This window comes from Pan troglodytes, chromosome 6 (assembly GCF_028858775.2).
Source record: "Pan troglodytes isolate AG18354 chromosome 6, NHGRI_mPanTro3-v2.0_pri, whole genome shotgun sequence".
Lineage (NCBI taxonomy): Eukaryota > Metazoa > Chordata > Mammalia > Primates > Hominidae > Pan > Pan troglodytes.
Genome location: NC_072404.2, coordinates 75102921 through 75123686, shown reverse-complemented (window position 1 = coordinate 75123686; position 20766 = coordinate 75102921). Strand labels below are relative to the sequence as shown.

General features: G+C 36.2%; 1 long non-coding RNA gene across 1 annotated transcript; it reads left to right on the top strand.

The window, feature by feature from the left end:
* Window positions 1–924: 924 nt before the first annotated feature.
* LOC134810443 (uncharacterized) lies at window positions 925–11917 on the top strand. Its single transcript, XR_010158487.1, has 3 exons — window positions 925–1570; window positions 9563–9784; window positions 11817–11917. It is a non-coding gene; the product is annotated as an uncharacterized LOC134810443 (long non-coding RNA).
* The last annotated feature ends 8849 nt before the right edge of the window (window positions 11918–20766 follow it).

Here is a 20766-nt window from a genome sequence, read left to right as displayed (position 1 = left end):
AACAGGGAGAAGAATGCCACATAACAATGAAGGTAGAGAATGGGGTTACACAGCTACAGACCAGAGAACATGAAGGACTGTCACCAACACCACTGCTAAGAGAAGGGCACAGAACAGATTCTCCCGCAGAGCCTTTAGAGGAAGCAAGACCCTGTCAACAGCTTTTCTGAGTTCTAGCCTTCAGAACTGTGAGAGAATAAATTTCAGCTTATGGTACTTTTTATATGACTGCCCAAGGAAACTAACACAAGTATTGGTGGAACACTTCTTCAACAAATAGCACTTGAATTAAGGCAGCGGCACTAAAAATGGAGAGGAGGAGGTAGGTGGTAGACCAGGGATATATTTGCTAAAGGACAAATGAAGTAATGAGACTTAGAAACAGAATGATGGAGCCACAAAGAATGCCTGAAATGGTAATAGGATACATGCTTGAATGTTGATGGGCCCCATTTCCACAAGCCTCCAAATCTGCTTCTAGATCCCATTCGAGCAAGGGAGGATTTGTTAAGAAGAAAGGCCTTTTGAGAGCACCAGTCCCTCCACCAGCCAGTCTAGTCCTAAGAGCTCTGAAGGCCAACCTTGGAAGTGGTTTAGGAGGGAAAATGCAGGACCCAGGATTTCAGTTGCCAAGCCGGAGAGCAGGGGACCCAGGAAAGAATATTGGCATTCACTTGATTTTTCCATCTTCTGATATAACCTTCAAATGTTAATAGTGTGTTGAAGAATTTATTGGAAGTGAGAAACAAGAAAACAGTGAGTCTAACCTAGTCATTCTAGAATTGGGAGGTAATAGAAAAGAGAGAAATGGGAAAGTTGCTCAAATGCAAGTCCAGTGAATCAGAGAGAAAAGGCTCAAAGCAGCAGAACAAAGCTTCAATAAAGAGATATTGTGACTTGGAGAGATGGCCTTTTGTCCTTTGTTCTATTACCGGTCAGAGGATGGGGAGCACACCCGAGCCTGAGACAACAGCTCTGCTAAGGGCCCTTGAGAGGGCACGGTGGGGTCAGCATCAAAGCCAGACCACTAAAGAGAAAAAGAGAGAAAGACAGGATTGCAGAGGAGAAATGAGAATGGCAGAAAAAATAATTTTTTAAGCCAAAAGGAATCAGAGAAGAGCAGAAGTGCCTCTAGGATAAAGTGTAGCAGGCAGTTAGGGAAAAAGGGCTGTTAACTACCTTGAAGCTCTGACTACATTAGAAAGCCTCGCAAGACAGTCGTTGCTTGCACGGGCAGGTAGAGAACTTTTCCTGTCCATTGTTCTTCTGAATTATAAATCACTGACCTCTTTATGATTTCTAAAGGGAAAATGACTTCAAGCTTCTTAGAGTTCCCCTAAGGCATTCTCTATATTCAATATAATATGGGAAGCCCTGGGTTTGTCTTTGTATGTTTCATCTGCAGTGACCTGAAATCTTCATAACCCTCTTCCTTTCTCCACTTATCAACTAAGGGGTGGTTGGCAATAAGGATGGGTGGGATAGAAAAAAAAACAGAATTTGAGGAGGAGAGCATTTAAACCATCAGACTGTGTGTTCTGTGACATCAAAGACTGGCAACATTCTAAAGGTAAATGTAACTATGCATCCCTTTGGGATTTTCAGATATCTTGTACAATCTATTTTATTCCTCTAAACATGGAGACTATAGAGCTGTGTGGAAATCAATCGTTTAATTCATTCATTCAACAAACAGGTGGTGAGTGCTCATCATAACAACCACATCATAATAGCTAACATGTTGAATGATTATCACACATCAACTACTATGCTAAGTGCTTTTCATGGTTTATGTCACTTAAGTATCACAAATAATACTATGAGATAGGTGCTCTTGTTATGTCCACTTGACAGATGAAGAAACTGAGGCCCAAGTCCCAGTCCTAAGATGAGGCAGAGCTATGTTAGAATTCAGGTAATATTACTCAGGAGGCCATGTATTAAACCCCTTTATAACATATCCCTGTATCATATCTGCATTAGGCATAGAAGATTCAAGGGTTATAGGGTTTCAGAGAAGGGAAGGGCTGAAGGGAGTTAATTAGGACAGGCTTTAGGCAAAAGGTGATACATGATGTTAGCTTTGAAGAAGAGGCAGATTTGAGTCAGCAGAGCGTGAAATCAAAGGCTCCCAGGTAAGGAATGGGAAAGCATGTGAGTGTAGTCCAAAGTCAACATAAGACAAAAGGCATTGTAGATAATGAGGGGACAATTTCGACCAGAATGGTGACCCTATGAGCAGTAAAAGAAGTCCGAGAAGATTGAGTTAGCCATTGGAGAGAAGTGTCTGACATGTTGGTGTTGGAAAATAGAAACTCTTGATGGTTTTCTTAGTCTAAGCAGTGTTGAAGGTAACAGCAGTGGTACACAGGATGAATTACACCTAATAGAAAGCCTGGCACCCAAGGATTTCAGCTAGGGTTTGTAGGAAGATAGAATTATATGAGATGTGTTCTAAAGGAAAAGTGATAGGACTTGTTCTCTGTGACATATTGAAATAAAGTATATGAACTGATTATACCAACAATAACTAACTTTATTGAGCATATACTGTGTCCTATAGTGGTTTACATGTAATCATAGATTAATTCTCAGAATAGCACCATGATTTAGAATTAAAGGAAGGCCCGTTCTAATCCTAGGATTTCTTTCGTTATCTATTGAAGACAATGAAAACAGTAATTCTTTAAATAATGTTGTGTTATGGGGGTATTATGATACCATTGACAGGAGTGAAATAGTTTGGAAGTTTAGGAGCAGAAAAGGACAATTTTGACTGAAGGCAAGTAAACCAATCAGGGGCAGTGTAACTCATTAGGTCGTCATAATAATAACTATTGTTATTATTATTTATTTTGATTTGACTATGAATCAAGATGTCCTGCAGATACCAAAATCAGTGGCTGCTCAAGTCCCTGATATAAAGCAGCCTGCCTTGACTACCCTTCTCTTTATAATTATAATTATTATTACAGCTAATTACTGCATGCTTATTATGTACCAATGTTCTAAACATTTCACATGCCATAGCTCAGTTAAGATAGTAATAATTATAGTGTTCACTATTACAATAATAAGAGTTTATATTTACAGTGCTGATAGTGTTCCAGGCACTGATATGTTTTTAAATAGATTAACTCATTTAATCATCACAAAACCCACATGAAGTAGATACTAATATTCTACCTTCACTTTACAGATGAGGACACTCTGGTCCAGAGAATTTAAGTAACTTAACCAAGATCACAAAACTAATGATTGGCAGTGTCAGGATTGAGCCCAGATTCTCTGGCTGTAGATTCTATTCTCTTAACAACTGCTCTACAAAATCATGAGCTTTGGGGTCAGGCAGGTCTGGGTTGCAATCCCAACCTTGTTAACTTACTACTAGTGAGAACTTCGGTATGCTCCTTTTTTGTGTCTAAGTCTCAGTTTTTCCATAAGCAAATTTCAAGATAAGATAACAATAGTACTTTTCATGCAATAATTCCTATGAGATTAAGCTCTCCTACCCTTCTCTGTGCTTATCACATTGCTTCAAAACAGGAAGTCTTCGGTGTGTGTTTTACTAATGAATGAATAAATGAATAAAGCACTTATCATCCATGCTGCACAATTAACATTTTGGTGTATGCTACTTTATATTATTTAACTTTTCTGTGCATGTACTTTTCTTGTCAATCCAGCTAGATTATATGCATCCTAGGACTAAACCACATGCTTTTTACTTTAATATGTACCCAGTTCTCTGAACAGTGATGTGCACATAGAAAGCTTCTCAATAATGATGACTCCCATGAATGAAGCATTTACTATGGCCTAGACATTGTGTTAAGTATTTAGTCTTCATAGCAACCCTAGATAGTAAGTACTAATGTTAATTCCAATTTACAGAATAGGAAACTATGCCTTAGTGAGCTAAAGTGATTTTCCAATGGCCACACCATTAGTCCATACAGAGTCAGATTAGATTGAGCTCTACTTATCTACAGAAGTCCTGGGCTTGACCACCATGCTGTACTAGCTTGGTGTTAAAGCCCTGATTGATGGGTAATTTGACAAGAAGTCAGAGCCCATTATCACCTGCCTTTGGAAGGGAATTTCCTGCATCTGAAGTTCTTGTCTATTTGGCCCACTTGGCTCAACCACCTAGTTCACGGCTTTTCTGTAGATTTCTCCTCTTAGCACTCCCTCAACAGGCACAAACCACATATCCAAGTCAGGGATGCCATAAACAGTGGCTGCTGCTGTGGCTGGCCCACAGAGCATGGAAGCAGGAATACTCATGAGCCCCCTCTGTCATCTCAGTATATTATGGCTTCAGCATTCTCTTTGCTTAACAACCTCTGGCTGATCCACTGTGAAAATTGTGTGCAACAGTCTTCAAAATTTCTAATTTCATACCTGTGGTGAAGTAGCCTTGTGGCTGGTCAAAGAGAACACCTTTAAAGCTGACAGTGGAAAAAGCCTTGGCTCCTAACCTTCTGCAAAACTGTTTTTACTACTTCCTGCAAGCTGTTATTGGTGTCTTTATTTAGGCTGTATTTCTTCATTTCAGCGTCTATGTTTAGCAGTTATATAAAGGAGCGAAATGGGTTTAATGGCCTCAAGTGGCAAAGCAGCAACATGTGGTCCTTCTTGGAGCAACAAAAGGTCAAAAGACTGTGGAGGAGACTTCTTGTTTCCTGGTGACTAGGAGTCAAATTTCTTTTATCTGTCTGAGTCAAGGGGAAATGATGTTCCTTTGAAAGTCTCATCTTGTAGGTAGAGTGTGACAGAGTAGGGAGGTAGGGAAGGTTCCTTAAAGGGCCATGCAGATAATCTCATCTGTTGATTTGTCCTATTGTGGGTGATACAGACTCACATTCCCTTTCTGGAGAAGGGAGGGTTTTAATTAAAACTAAATAGATATCCACTGGGTCTGGGGATGTACATAATCTAGAAACTGTGGGCTTCTCAAGGCCTCTGCATTCAGCATCTCAAGAAGTCCTATGGGTACCATTGATCCATCCTGGAATCACTCTCCTCTGCTTGCATGGGACTTGCCTTTCTGCCCTCCTTCCTTAGCACTCCCACCAGGCTAGGTATGAGCCCTGAGTAAGGAGCCCTGGTCTGATTCCAGCTTCTTTCTCTTATTGACTCTGTGATTTCAATAAGATATTTGACTTTACAAGTTCTGCGTCTTCATCTGAAGACGGAGATTATAATGAAAATACAAACCTTATGGATTTATTATGCAGAGTAGAAGGACAAAGTATACAAAATGCTTTGGATAATTGTTATCTAACATCAAAATTTAGGTTCACATACCTGATGCACAGTAAGCCAAACACTGACACATCAGCATAAATGTTTATTCAATTTGGCCAAAGTGAGAGGGCAGGAAAGACAGTCTCTAAAGTCCAACCTTCCTTTACACATAACTGGGGGCTTCTATGAGTCAGGTAGGTATACAGGAAATGGGATACCCCAAAGACCAAAGCTGTTTATGTCTCTTGGCCTGATCAAACTTCTGGATGCCATCAAGGTTTGTGTGGCCTAAGATTCATTTTTCTTCTCCAAAAAAATACAGTTTATCAATCTTGCAGGCCAGGGGTGTAAGGATATGAAGTTACTAGTGACTACCTTCTACCAAAATGACTATGTGCAAGCAAGCATGCATGGAGGCAGAAAAAGGCAAGGAAAAGAGAAAACTAAGTTAAACAAACAACTTATGATTCTTATAATAAAGACTCAGTTACACAATAACATTGTGCACACTAAAATCCCAATGAATGGGTGCTGTTAGTATAGGCAGCTGGCATATTTTTCCCTAGACCAATCAGTCTTGTATTTCTGTTTCAAGGCAGCCTGCACAGATTCTCCAAAGCAATTCTCAGCTTATTCATAGTAGAATCAAAATAATCAGGTGAAAGAAAAATTTATTCATAAATTCTTAATCAAAGCTTCCGCTGTACCCACCCTGAAGCAGTATGAGCACTAAAACCATCCTATTTCTTTTTATTATACTTTAAGTTCTAGGGTACATGTGCACAACGTGCAGGTTTGTTACATATGTATACATGTGCCATGTTGGTGTGCTGCACCCATTAACTCGTCATTTACATTAGGTATATCTCCTAATGCTATCCCTCCCCCCTCCCCCCACCTCATGACAGGCCCCAGTGTGTGATGTTCCCCTTCCTGTGTCCAAGTGTTCTCATTGTTTAATTCTCACCTATAAGTGAGAACATGCGGTGTTTGGTTTTTTGTCCCTGCGATAGTTTGCTGAGAATGATGGTAAAACCATCTTATTTTTACCATCTATTAAATGGGACAAAAACTTCAATACTTCTACAGTTGTTGTATACAATTAAATAATCTTCTAAATCCGCTTGTCCCTCCTTCTCTTCTTCTCCTTTGATAAACAACACACCTCTCTGCATAGAGCAACAGAACTTCCTTTTGATTCTGGCCCACAACTTCCTATGTACACCTCGTTTGTAAAGAAGCTCATCTAAAGTCAACCAGCAAACGATGGGCCCTCCAACTCTGATAGCCTGTCACCAGCCCTAAGCTGCCAGGCTTCCTTTGAGTCTCTGTCATTGGTGAGATATAGGGACATGTGACCATTTTGCCATGGCTCTATGTTGCTGAACCAGGTGGGGCTGTGAGTGGCAGTGGGGCAAGTGGATCCTTTTGATCATTAGTTATTTTTGAGTACTGACTTTAATTTGTAAAATTTCCCATCTTAATCTCTGCCCTAGTCTCTAAGCAGATCCCAGGTCATTGAGGAGAGTTCAGGTATGCCAGCATGTTTTGGTGTTTTTCCAATGCCAAAATAATATTTTGCCCACTGAATTCACAAGTGTTTTGGATGGTCATCCAGTTTTTGTATTGACCCCTCCTAAAGAGGTAACAGTTATCCCTTGGTATCAATCAAGGCATGGTTCCAGGACCTCCCTTGGATACCAAAATCCATGGTTGCTCAAGTCCCCAACATAAAAAAGGTGTAGTATTTGCATATAACCTACACACCTGTGTGTATATTTGCATATAACCTGTGTGTAGGTTCTCCCCTTTCCTTTAAATCATCTCTAGATTACTTTTAATACCTAATACAATGTAATTTCCATGTAAATATCTGTTACACTGTATTGTTTATAGAATAATGATAAGAAACAAGAAGTCTATACATGTTCACATAGATGCAAAATTTTTGAATATTTTCAAGCCATAGTTGTTTGAACCTGTCATGTGGAACCAAGGGATACAGAGGGCTGACTATATTTTAAAAAATGAAAGAATATTCTTTGACCACAGCAGGGGGCTACTGGCATTTGGGGTTGGGGACAAAAATGTTAAATACTTTGCAATAAGAACATTAACACACAGTGAAAATTGTCATGTCAATGCTCCCTTCCTTGGGAAAACTGCAATTAGTTATACCTTTTCTCTCTCCTATTAGAGAAATCAACCAAGCCAAGCCTGAGTATCTCAGAATCAGCATCCTTCAAACTCAAATTTGAGTCTTGACTACTCAACATCTATAAGCGTTAAGCACTTACTTTGTCATTCAATACTCGTTTAATCTCCTAAAAGAACTGCAAGCTTCTTATTATTGCCCCTACTAGTGGAAAAAATAAAGCCAGAGAAAGCAAAGATTCTAACACTGAGCCCAGCACAAGTCTACCACCTTATGCTGTTTCTATGACATTAACTTTATAGCATGATCTGGATTGCTAAAAATGTTCAAGTTTGGGTCTTATAACAATAGAAAGAGAACTATATAAAACTACAGTAAGACTAAAAGTAGCTAAAACATATTACAAAAATAAAAAACTGGAGTACCTCGATTATATACAAAAGAGCCTTTGAAAAATGTCTAGGTGAATTTTTGTCTGTGTACCTATGTTGACATCACAAAATAACAACTTTCAATTCAAAACTCATTCCTTCTATATGTTTTCCTCATATCTATTTTAATTAAAAGGCTTAACTTGAATATTAATCGTTCATGTCTTCCCTATCTATTTGACCCTCTGGAATGCTGCCGAGTAATGTGGCATTCACAAGAATATTACTGTGTCCACTTATGTGATTTAAAATGTATTCTCAATAGCCAAAGTGTCCTCCTGACTCTTTGAAATTCAGCCATCCTATGTTTCAGATGGCCTTTCACTTGGGCTTTTAAACCACTTTACAGACATCTCTTTATTCTCCTTTATTTTATACATTGGGAAATAGATCAAATAGAAGTTAAGTGGCATATAGAGGTCAATGGCAGATTACTGGAAGACCCAGGGAAATGTATCACCCTTGACTCACCTAGAGTTATCCCTCAGTTAATTTAACATTTCTTCAGAAGACTGAGGTCGCCTCTGAATGTAGGAGGCAGACTAAAAGATTATTTTTTTTCATGAGGCTGCCTCAAGCAGATTCACAATTAATTGTGATTCAACTGGCATCTCCTTTCTTGCTGCCACAAAATATCTATATTGAAATCAGGTTGACTGTTCATCTTTTCTTTCTGTTACATCTGCTAGGGATCAATAGAGATAAAAATATTTGGAGCTTTGTGTTCAATCTAAGTTCCTGCATGCAGTTGCTTGATATAATGATTTTGTAAGGAAGCAAGTAACCAAAGTATTTTTGCAGTGTTTTTGATAAAGGACTGCTCTTTGCTGGTGTCCTCCTCTCCACTACTAATTGACAAAACATCTTGAGGAAAATATCCATATGTTTAAATTATCCTTAAAAGCTCTATTGGCATTAAAAAAAGACCTCTGTTTTGATAAAGATTCTGATAACTATTTGGCTTTTGCAAGTCCAGCTTTATGACTAGAAATTTCTAGATCAAGAGTCTGCAAACGATGGTCTACAACCAAATACAACTGCTGTCTGTTTTTGTAAGTAAGGTTTTATTTGAATACAGTCTTGCTTGCTCATTTAAATATTGTCTAGGCTGCTTTCATGCTACAATGGCACAGTGGAATAGCTGGGATAGAGACTATATGGCCTGCAAAGTCTAAAATATTTACAACTTCTCTATTTACATAAAAATTTGTCAACAACTGTTCTACATTAAACAATATATCAGCCCTGGCAGATGTAACTGGTTACCTTGAGTATCTCATAGCATGTATGCAGTGTAATTTTCAAGTTCCCGAACAAAACTTTCCAAAAGCCATTTCTTAAGACCACACACTATAGAGTCAGATCCACCAAGTTTTGAATTATCTGAACAGAGCTTTGCAAATGTCAAACCAGTATAGTAGATGATGACGATTTTGCTGAAAGATCACTCCACTTTCATCAGGGGAAACAAGCTATTGGGAATATATTTTAGGACCTCAATTTTCCACACATTGCTCTAATTACTAGAGTGCTATAGATGCATATCTCTGATTTACAGTCCCCCAAGTCAAGATTTCTGAATTTCTTGGCATAAGTTTGGTAGTACAGTATTACTTTGATTATGGCTTCTTATATCTGGCATAAATATATTCCCTTTGTGCATATTCTTTTTAGATACAGTACAAAAAAAGTATGACTCTTCCTTTTTTCTCTCCTTTTACTTTAGGAAAAGCAGCTGTGAAGTCATAATTATGTTCACTTCCCACTGGCAACTGGCAAGCCCTTTATTTTTGTGCATTCGGAACTCACCAAGAATAAATAAAGTCCATTCCCTCCTTGAGGGGCTATTCTGCCATTCCATCTAGGATTTAAAAGTTTGCCAATTCCTAAAACATCTATTGTTATAAATAGTCTTGTGTCTTTCACAAAGCGGACTTTACAAAATAAGGTAAGGGGGAAAATGTCAAAAGTACATGAAAAAAATCATCTCTAAGAAAGAGCAACAAATCTGCTAGCTCTTAAGAACTTATAATTATCATTGCTGGTTAATTGGTATTATAGATTACCCAGTTCTGACACGTAATTTTCTAACACAAAGAGGTTTCTATCATGTTACATTGTGCTTTGCATTTAGGGACTTTTTATTTTACATTTACACACTAAAAAACTAAGGGCAGAAGTCTTGAAATATGCAAGGATTTAGATAATGAATTGCATCCTAAATTTAGAAAATATATCAGACAATACAGATGATTCATTGTAGAATTTGTAATTCTGGAAAGGCAAGTTTTGGGGACCATTGTTTATAAATAAGCTAACTTTTATTGGCTCAAATCTGGATAAGTACCAGAAGCATTAACGAACATTTCTTCAGCTGCACACGGACCTTCAAAAAGTTCTAAAACAGGGTATGTTATTATGTTTTACAGGAAGATGTGTTTAATATTTGTAAGTCAATATGGACAATAACACTGATTTAAATGGACTGATAGATGCATTTGTCTTTTAATGTCTATTATAATAACAATTGCCAAAAGCCTATGAAAAATTCAACATTTACTTGTTGATTAGTCTGTTTTTGATTCATATATGCAATTAATTCTTAAGTGAAGTTTTTCAGAGACACTAGCCTCTCCTTAAAAGGCAACCATGTTCATTTGAAAATGTGAACACACTATAGATTTGAGATTCTGGCTTCACACTTTGTCCTGGGAAGCAACCTTGGATTTGGAATTTAATGGCTTCCTGGCTATCTGGACTGTGAAGAAATGCTTCTGAGGGGAGACAGATGTTTGTCTGAAACTCTATTGTTTAAAGAGCTGGACTTTGTCTGTAACAGCAGGTATGAAGATCAGAAAGAAAGATTGGGAGCCCAAATGAAGGCATTAGTACTTTGTAAACATAAACCTCTTGCCTCAGTCTGGGTGGATTGATGATAATGCTACAAAGAAAAATGCAGCAAAGGAAACTTAGGAATGAACCTAAAAGACACAGTGTCTTAGTAAACTAAAACGAAAGTAAAAGGAGACCTTCAAAGCCCACTGCTTGTAAGATGAGCTTCTTTTTTGAATATTATTCCTTAAAGGACACCACACACACCCAGGTGAACTCATGGAATTTGCATTAAATAATTGATAACTTTTTGACATTTATTTGAAGTTTCCTTCCAGAAAAAAATGGTTCAAGTAGCACTCTGGCATTATTTCATAATTAAGCAGCCTTTTGCATGTACCATATGCAACCACCAAATCTAAGGTCCTGTGTTATGTAGCCTTTCCAACCTTCCTAAATCTCAAGTTTTCAGTAAATTTAATGTTTTCTTTAGAGAAAAAGACAGTGAGAGACAGGCAGTGTCCATTTGAACATAGCAAATAGTCTGACCAGATGACGAGTCTACTAGCTCTTCTAGTAGCTGCTGCAACCAGCAACTTAGTGGGGGCAACATCCTCAGCCATGCCACGTGGGCTTTGCCTGAAGACAATAGATAACAGCCAAGAGGCAGACAAAGAAAATATGTGTAAAAACAATGGTAAATAAAGTAAATAAAATTAACAAATTAGATAAATGAATAAAAATAAAGAGCAAACGCAAATGTCAACATGCATCAATTCCCCATCCAAATTACATACCTCATGTAATTTTTGTAAACATTTTGTAAGATTTACCTTCTTGATTTATCAGCAATCATTCTGGTTTGCAATAAAATAATACCTGTAAGTGGTTTAATTGGAACTGCTGCCACTGCTTGAGATTTATGAATTGGAATATTACATGATAATCCACGGGATCACCTTGCTCTCCTATTGCTGAAGTTTCCCTCGATTCTTCCTTCCATTCATTCATTTATTCAACAAGCCTCCATTGAAGGTCTGCTATAATTCACATAGGGGTCCCCCTCCCTTAAGAATTGCAAATTATACATGCAAGAGAAAATACTGTTTTCACTTTTTAAAAATTATTTCATTTCTATTTTTAAAAAGAGATTGTTTTCAGACAGATGGGCTACCCTGTACATTTTTTACTTTGACAAGTACATTCTGCAACGTTTCATGGGAGAACTGAGTTTATCCTTTTGTTAACTTCAAAAGGTCAGGTATGTGCCTCAATCCTCATTTGTTTCTATTACAAACATCTTAGGAATCCATAAAGTTATATAAACTTTCAAATACTTTGATATTTGATGAGCAAATCCATGTTCATTCTGTTCATAACCTTTATGACATACCAAACACCAACCATTTTATCTCCAAATTCCACAAATGAAGGGGTCATTATCACCCACCAAAAAGCGGTTTACAAAGATTTTAACAATGTATAAACAATCTTGCTTGAAACTAATGAACTCTTACAATCTTTCTGTCTTTTTTTAAAATTTTTGCCATTACTTGTTAAAGAAAGTGACCCTATTGGATCGTGTTTTCATGTAATAAATTTTCTGCGAAATTTACTGTTTAGTCCTTGGAAGCATATTACTAAAAATCAAATTGGATTTTCTTCTGAAAGAAGGTTACAGAGTGTGACTTCATGAGTGGAAGTATGTTATGGCTAAAGACCCCACATTTCATGCTGTAATATAGCCAAGTTACATTGGTATATATATTCCTTGGCCGTTGAAACAATGTTAAACAATATTTTTCTTTTGTCTAAGATACAGTTAGTTAAGCTGTCATTAAAAAATAAACAAATTGATAATCAGAAAAAAAAATCAGAGCAAAGCAAGCTGTCAAAGGTTGGCTGTAAATACAGCACAAGGTAAAATGTGGCTATTTTAAAAAGGGCAACTTCTTCCTAAGATAACTGTTTTTTTTTCTCTGCTTAAAATAGTCATTGAGGGATATTCAATTGGGACCAGAGAAAGGGGAAGCCAGAATCATTCATCAGGCACATACTTTGTGTCAGTTATAAACAGTATATTTCAAAATTAAGTATGAGAAACTCCAGGAGGAGATTAGACATGAGGAAACAAGCTCAGTAAAGCTAAGAATCTTGCCTATAGTCATCTGTGCAGTAAGAATACACTATGACTATTACAGCTAAAATATCTTTTTAAATGCCAGGTATTTTCTATTCTAATTCTTAGAACAAATTAGAGAACTGAGATTTAGAGTGGCCCCCTCCTCTGCCTAAAAGCACTCCAGATCTGGTCATTTAATCTCTTTGGTATGCCACTTGTCCCCAGGGAACCAAACTAACAAGTTTTTCTTCTGGTGTGCTCTTTAGCAAAAATGTAGAGTCATCAGACATTAGTGTGTTTGTTGCCAGCTTCGTGTGTGTGTGTGTGTGTGTGTGTCCCTTTCTCCCCTGCACTTCCAACTGATTTAACTTTCCACTTGTAGGTGGGTGTAGCTCAGAGAAGATCAAGAAATATTGCACTCCCTCTACCCAATATTGTGGAACAAATTAAAACATGTTCAATAGTTGTGTACCTACAATAGGTAGGAGAGCTGGGGGCTGGGGATTCAAAGATGGCAAACACAATTTATGCTCCTAAGCAAATACACAAGCTCAGCAATGGGATAGACAGGATCAAGTAAGACTGAATGTGCTGTGCTATAATTTGGGCACAGATCACATCCTCTTAATGCACAAAGAAAGAAATAACTCCAACAATGAGAGGAGAATGGATGGGAGGGACTGAGGCAAACTTCCTGATGCCTGTAACATTTGAACTGATCTGGAAGGATGATTATAAAGATTTTAATTGACAAAAACAATGGTGAAAGAGACTGCATGAGCCAGTGCAGGAACATTCTTACATTCTAATTATATTCTTATATTCTCATATTCTCACAGGACATTATCTTTACCAATGTTAAATGATTAAACTAGGTAACAAACAAGGCACACAATGATCAAAAGAAAGGGGCTCTGGGGATGAACATTCTGCCTTTAATCACTAATGGTGTGGCCTAAACTGTGGGGATTAACAATGCTCTGTAATACTCCTAACTATGCAATGGGGATAAGAAGAACCTCTCCTCCACCTGGGCATTCTTCATTGTTGTCTTCATAAAGACTTAGGTGTATGGAAAATTGGGCCCAGTGACTGACATATGACAAAGCACTTGAAACATGATTCTATTTTTATCATTATTAGTTCTACCAATAATAATTATATACAATTAATAGAAATAATTCGCTTCCCCAAAATCAAGAAGACAGAATTTTAATATAAAATAAAGTTTTAAACTAAGGATATTTTTCTTCACTAGTAGAATTTTTGACTCAGCATCAGCTGGCAAAACGATTTAGGAAAATTAAGGAAATGTTCTAGCATACTCCAAATCACATGATGTAGTTGCCTACATATTCCAAAGGCTTTCATTCTTTGCTCATTGGCATCCATATTTCCACAGAAAAGGTTTGCAAGCTCAGGGCATTATGCTAATGTCTAAGACATTCCATCACCATTAAGGGACTTTAAAATTATTCCTAGTGACAACAATATGGTTCTTTGTGTTATTAAGTAAATCATGGAATAATAAGAACAGGAAGAACACTATCTCATTCACTAAATAAATGATCACTATCATTAAAGAGCTATTAAACCAAATTCCATCAGGTATTTTTTTAAAGATGTGTTCATTCTTTCTACTCACTTGCTAAATAAGAAAGAAGAAAAGCTCAAGAGTCTTTAAGCAGAAGCTCTGTTCTGCAGCTCACAGAATGGATTAACACCAGCTGGAAAAATCTGGGGAAAGTAGGCTAATCCTTGCTAAGTTGGTGGCCCTATCTAGCTGCTGCAGAAGCTGCAGCATCTGGGACTGGCTTTTACTCCCAACTGGCTTCACCCTTCCCCTATAACTCTTATCCTAATGTTATTCAAAGAGAATTCCATCATTTGCCCTGATATAAGCATCAGGCACACAAAGTCAACTCACAGACACTCCTGCCTATCCCTAGAAATTTTGAAAGCTCCAGTATCTGTTTAGCACTAGTAAATCATTTCCTGCTTGGTCAATCCATATTTTACTTTGCGTATACAGCCTCTACTTTTATCCAGTTATATTTTATTAATAAAAATAATTCCTGTCTTCCAACTATACCAAGGAAAATTTCTTCTTTATCACACCATTTTAGAACATTTATTTACAACATACGGAAATACAATTATATCTTTAAGTTAACAACTTGTAACTGAGATAAGAAGGCATTGCTTCTCTGAGTTTATTTTGTTAGAGCTGTTCTTTTTTTTTTAAAAAGGAAGCTTCTGCTCAGAAAATGTGAAAGAAATAATCTATCTCAAGACCTTGCTGTTCTTGACTGTTCAAAAATTCTTTAAATAAAATATAATATGGAAGCTGTGCTCTGCATGTCGAGACCATTTCACTGTTGAGCCTTCACAGCCAGAAAACAGGCTCAAAATAATTAGACTTGAACAAAATCACATTATTTACTTTTTGCTTTAATAAGGAGGTGATTATTAGAAGATGAACCATGACTACCAAGATAGGTATAGATTCTTTTTAACAAAATTAATTTAGATTATATTCACTATCTTAAGATACTTATGCACATAAATCATATCTCTCTCTATGTATTTTTGCATGAAACATAGAGTATATGAAATAAAATAAATGCAATGAATAGAAATTTAATCATATATTTACCTGAATTATTAGATTATTCATAAATAGCTTATTAGAGGCAGTAAAAGTTGACAGAGAATGATTGCAATATGCAGATGTGATGTAAGTCTGTGATATTTTAGAAGAAATTTTCCTGTAAATCACACATGAAAGATGCAGCCACTCATGCTGGACAACTGCCTGGTGTTCCCAAGAAACATAGGGACAACCAAAGGGCACCTCAGTAAGTTTATACTGGACCATAGATAATAAACTCATCAACAAACACCAGATTTTTGTTCTGGAGAAAAAGATGAAAGCTTTTGAACAGTACTAGTCATCACCCAGGAAACTGTGGTGGAGTAAAAAAATTTTAAGAAGATATCAACATTGCAGTAAATCAACCTAACCTGGAAATGTGTTTGGTGACAAACTGAATTTTCCTAGGTGTCGGCAAACTAACTCTTTTAAGGCCCCACTAGGGGCCTTAAGTGATCTACTCCCCAATTCTTCCATAGATGCACAAAAATACTAACTGATCTATTCATTGTGTGTCTTTAGAAATGCAGACATTTAATGGGTTACGAAGCTTAACTGCTAGACACATTCATTAGATGTGAACAGTTAATATGTAGTCATTTCTGTTGGCTTCTAAATTATCCTCATCACTCTTTTGAGACATAGCAGCTCATCCTAGGCCAATGATATCAACCATGGCTGTACTGTGAACTGTAATCCAGTATCTTTCTCTCAACACCTCCTCTCTTCTCAGCTAAGGGTGTTGTATATTGAAGATGCTCTGCTTTTCCCTCTGACTTTCATCACTTAAAACTTTGTTGATTTCACCTGAGGCAAATTGACAAATATTTTTAATCATCTTTCACCTTTCTTTCTCACTTCCAACTCTTCTCCAATTGCCTGACTGAAATTTCTATTCCTTTTCCTGTTTTTTTCCTACATATTTCAGAAATGGCCCTGATTTGAGCAGAAAATATTAAGAATAATGCTAATAAAAACACATTCATGTTTTCAAATGTAATTAAATATAATTTTTAAAAAGTTTAGTGCTCAAACATTTCTAGAAATATCCTGAATTACATTTCAGAAGTTTTATAAACTATCTCAGCTATTTCTTTTCCTCTTCAAGTGAATATTTTATCATCATACATATTCAAAATAAATAAAATACTATGTTATTCAATTATTATGTTACCATACTACTGCTGTTTTAGTTCATTCAGCTATAACAAAATATGACAGACTGGGTGGCTTATAAAGAACAGAAATTTGTTTTACACAGTTCTGGAGGCTGGGAAGGTCAAGGTCAAGGCACTGGCAGATTTGGTGTCTGGTGAGGGTCCACTTTCTGGATCATATATAGTGCCTTCTCCTTGTGTCCTCACATGGTCAAAGGGGTGAGGGGTCTCTCTTGAGCAGGTTTTATAAGAGCACTAATCTCATTCCTGAGGGCTCTGACCCCATGACCTAATTATCTCCCAAAGTAACCACCTTTTAATACCATCCCTTTGAGGGTTAGGATTTTAACATATGAATTTGGTGAGGACACAAACATTCAGACCATAGCAATTGCCTTTTTCTCATAACATATGAACTCTCAAACTATATTATATGGTAATTAGACTTTAAAAATTAGTTTTAAAAATCTAACTACAATGTTCAAACAATGAATTCACTAGGAAACTTTTAGAAAATAACTGATTTCTAAGTTGGAGACATACTATGTAACTGTATTAAGTCACAAAGCTCAAATTCAGTTTTTCTATTTGACTTCAGTGTCAAGATTCTTCACATTTTTGCTAGGCTACTTACTCTCCATGTTCAAGTTATCTCTAATGACTATATCAAAATAGAACACAGATGAAAGCAAAAATAGAAATTGAACCACAAACATGAAACAGGTAACAAACAGAAAATGTCTCTGAGAAATGCCTTATAATTCTAAAATAAATTTGGAACTAGATTTTTGCAGAATACTGCTTAAGAAATTAAATTGTAAAACATAAGGGAATCATTTGAATAAGCCATTAATAAGATTAATGGAAAATAATTTATTCTCATTTTATCTCTAGATGCCATGTCCAGCCAAATAAATGAGACTAAACTTCATGGTTGTTGTTTTTACTTCATCCCGGCAAAAGAAATGAAATTAAATATAAAAAGCAGATGACCAAATAAAGTCCAAATGAATGAAGTATTGCTCCTAGTATAACTCACAGTTAATATAAGTTGACTATCCTCTCTGTAGACAACACTTTTCATCAACATTTTTCACCATACAGCTAGACCTCAACTAACAGTCAAGTGTCAAAAAAATGAATCACTTTAGAAACCATCTTAATAATGAGACAATTGACTTCTGGTACCCAATTTAGAACATCTACAAAAGGAGTGGTGAGCAGATTTCCGCTGTGATGCAAAATCTTATTCGTTGGGCATTGATAGCTGAGTGCTGTGTTAAGGATTCTGAAGTGGTAAATCACAAAGAATGCTGTCAACACACTTAGTAAGTAGTTAACACAGGACTTCTCTAGTATTAAAATTCATAATAGTGGCCAGGCACGGTGGCTCACACCTGTAATCCCAGCACTTTGGGATGCCAAGGTGGGCAGATCATGAGGTCAGGAGATCGAGACCATCCTGACTAACATGGTGAAACCCTGTCTCTACTAGTCTCTACTAAAAATACAAAAAATTAGCCAGGCGTGGTGGCGGGCGCCTGTAATCCCAGTTACTCAGGAGGCTGAGGCAGAAGAATGGCATGAACTTGGGAGGCAGAGCTTGCAGTGAGCCAAAATCGCCCCACTGCACTCTAGCCTGGGTGACAGAGCGAGACTCTGTCTCAAAAAAAAAAAAAAAATCATAATAGCAAATAAATGGCATTCACGTTGTACCATCTCCTTTTTTGCTCATGGCAAGTAGTGTAATCCCTGCCAGAACATGGGAGGAGACAATGTAACACATGTGCCATTCATTTACTCAGAGGTATACAGTGTCTTTCCTTATGTGTTACCAAGTTTAGGCTGTCTGCACCCCTCTGCGCACTGTTTTTTGGAGACTGTTCCAATGTCACTAGGTAAGATGCTACCCCCTGTGATATAGCAAGACATATTTTGTGCCTAGAGTTACAAGGAAAATCTTTTTTCTTCCATAGAAACAAGACTAGGCATGACAAGTATATGTAGTTTTATTTGTTCAACAAATATTGAGATAATACACTACGGTTAGTACTGATGTAGAGCTAATAAGGATGACCTGATTTTTCTTCCCCTAGAAGGGTCTTTAACCTGTTGCCTGCTTGAGGAGTCCTTTATCATATTTCAAGTCCAGTAGTGTTAACAGAATATGTCCTTTAAATATATAGACTTAGGTCTCCTTTTATAAATAAGTCCTCTTGAATTATATTTTCAAATACATTTGAATCATCCACCACTTTTCTAAACTCTACAAGCTCATATTTCTTTCCGTAGTCTTCTCATATCTTTCCTGAACTCTTACATGAATTTTTTGTGCTTTTATTTTATGAAAGCAGTTGCTTTAAGTCTTATTTTAATTTCATTGATACATTTAGGAACAACTTTTATTGTTCTGTGAAAAACGGGTTTGTTTTCCAGAGATTATTCTGTAACTGCCACTTGGTTTTTATGTTCTCTTTAAAAATGACAATACATACTATGCTAGTTTTTGTTGTTTTTAAGAATATACCTTTTTCATTTGACTAAAAATCCTTGACCAGCTCTTTCCAGAAAATGTGGCAGGGGAACAGAGTCATGTTCAAGTCTAAAAAGACAGAATTATATATGTTATTTCAATTTTACTTTGCCCCAGTCTACCAAAATCAATTCTGCAGAGCTGCTCACAATGTGAAATTTCCTTATGTCCTCTACCTCACTGATACTCTACCTGCAAATGCAGCTCATCTGTGAACATGGCCCATGAAGATTTCCCTCTCTATTTCTCCTCAGAATCAGACTCAGGGAATTTCCCACTAAGAGTCCCTAGACCTTGGTCCTGTTGTAAAGAAAAACGTGCCGTTTTGCAATAGGTTGTGCCACTTAAGTTAGAAAGGAATGCTTTGCCAACATTTTCTGAGCTCTGAAGTTATGACCATTTTTTTCCAGTGTCTCTCTCCACTCACACCTGTTTCACCTTGACTGATTTGGGCTGCTCACTTCTTATTTTGCAATTCAGAGATTTAAGTAGTCTGCTGGTTTCAACTAAAAATTTAACTTTTTTGTTTTTTATTTTTCTGGTTAGTTTTTAATAATTGAAAGAAAAAAATAAGAAATGGTCATTTTAATCAGCCACCATAAAACTAAATTTTTTAATGTTTCTTTAAGGGAATATTTTAACTATATTTTGTTTCTTGTATTGTAATTGGGCTATTTAGGTTATCTACTTTTCTTGAGTCAATGTTAGTAATTTTCATTTTTCTAGAAACTATGCATTTCATCTAGATTCTAGATTTTTTTAAAATGTATATGCTATTTTACATATATTTTGTTACATGTATAATGATTACATATATGATAAAAATGATATATGTTATTCTTTTTATTTTTAAAAAGTTCTCTTTATTTGTAATTATATCCCCTTATCTTCTTTCTTCAACTAACTTACAAAGTAGACTGGTACAGATTACCAGATACTTTTCAATGTTGTTTAATTCATAATTTTTTCTTCGCAAATTCTGATTTACTTGCATTTTACTTATTATTTTCCTTGATTTAGAGTACAATACTTTATATTAAACTATGTTGTTTTCAATTAAGCATTTTGGGGATTGTGAAATTAACTCTGAATATTGCTTTTATTGTATCTCGGAGGGATTGATGGTTAATATTCTCACTGTTTGTTTTTAAAAAGTTTCTAACACCAATTTTGATTCTCTGTTTATTGTCACTGTTATGCATTTTTTTAATTTCTATGGTAAATGGATTTAATTGGCTATTAATTCATTGTTCTTTTCTAAATTTACACATGTAGTTTAATGATATAGTCTGAATTATATCCATTTGGTATTTTGTTTTTAATTTCTTGAGATGATGATTAATGACTAATGTCTAGTAAATTATTTTAGATATTTCATTAATGTTAAAAATAATGTATATTCTTAGCTTAAGTAACATATTTCTGTTTAGTAAATATATGTTGTTCATCATGTTTTAAAATTTTCCTGTATTCTTAGTTTCCAAGAAAAAAGCATTAAAGTGCCATGGAATATTAAAGAGCAATTAAAAGAATGAAGATCTCTTCATATGCTGGTCAGAAAAGTCTGCAATATGTTTAGTGTTAAACTAAGTTTGGAACATCTCCTACAAGTCTTTGCCCAAATACTCTCAGT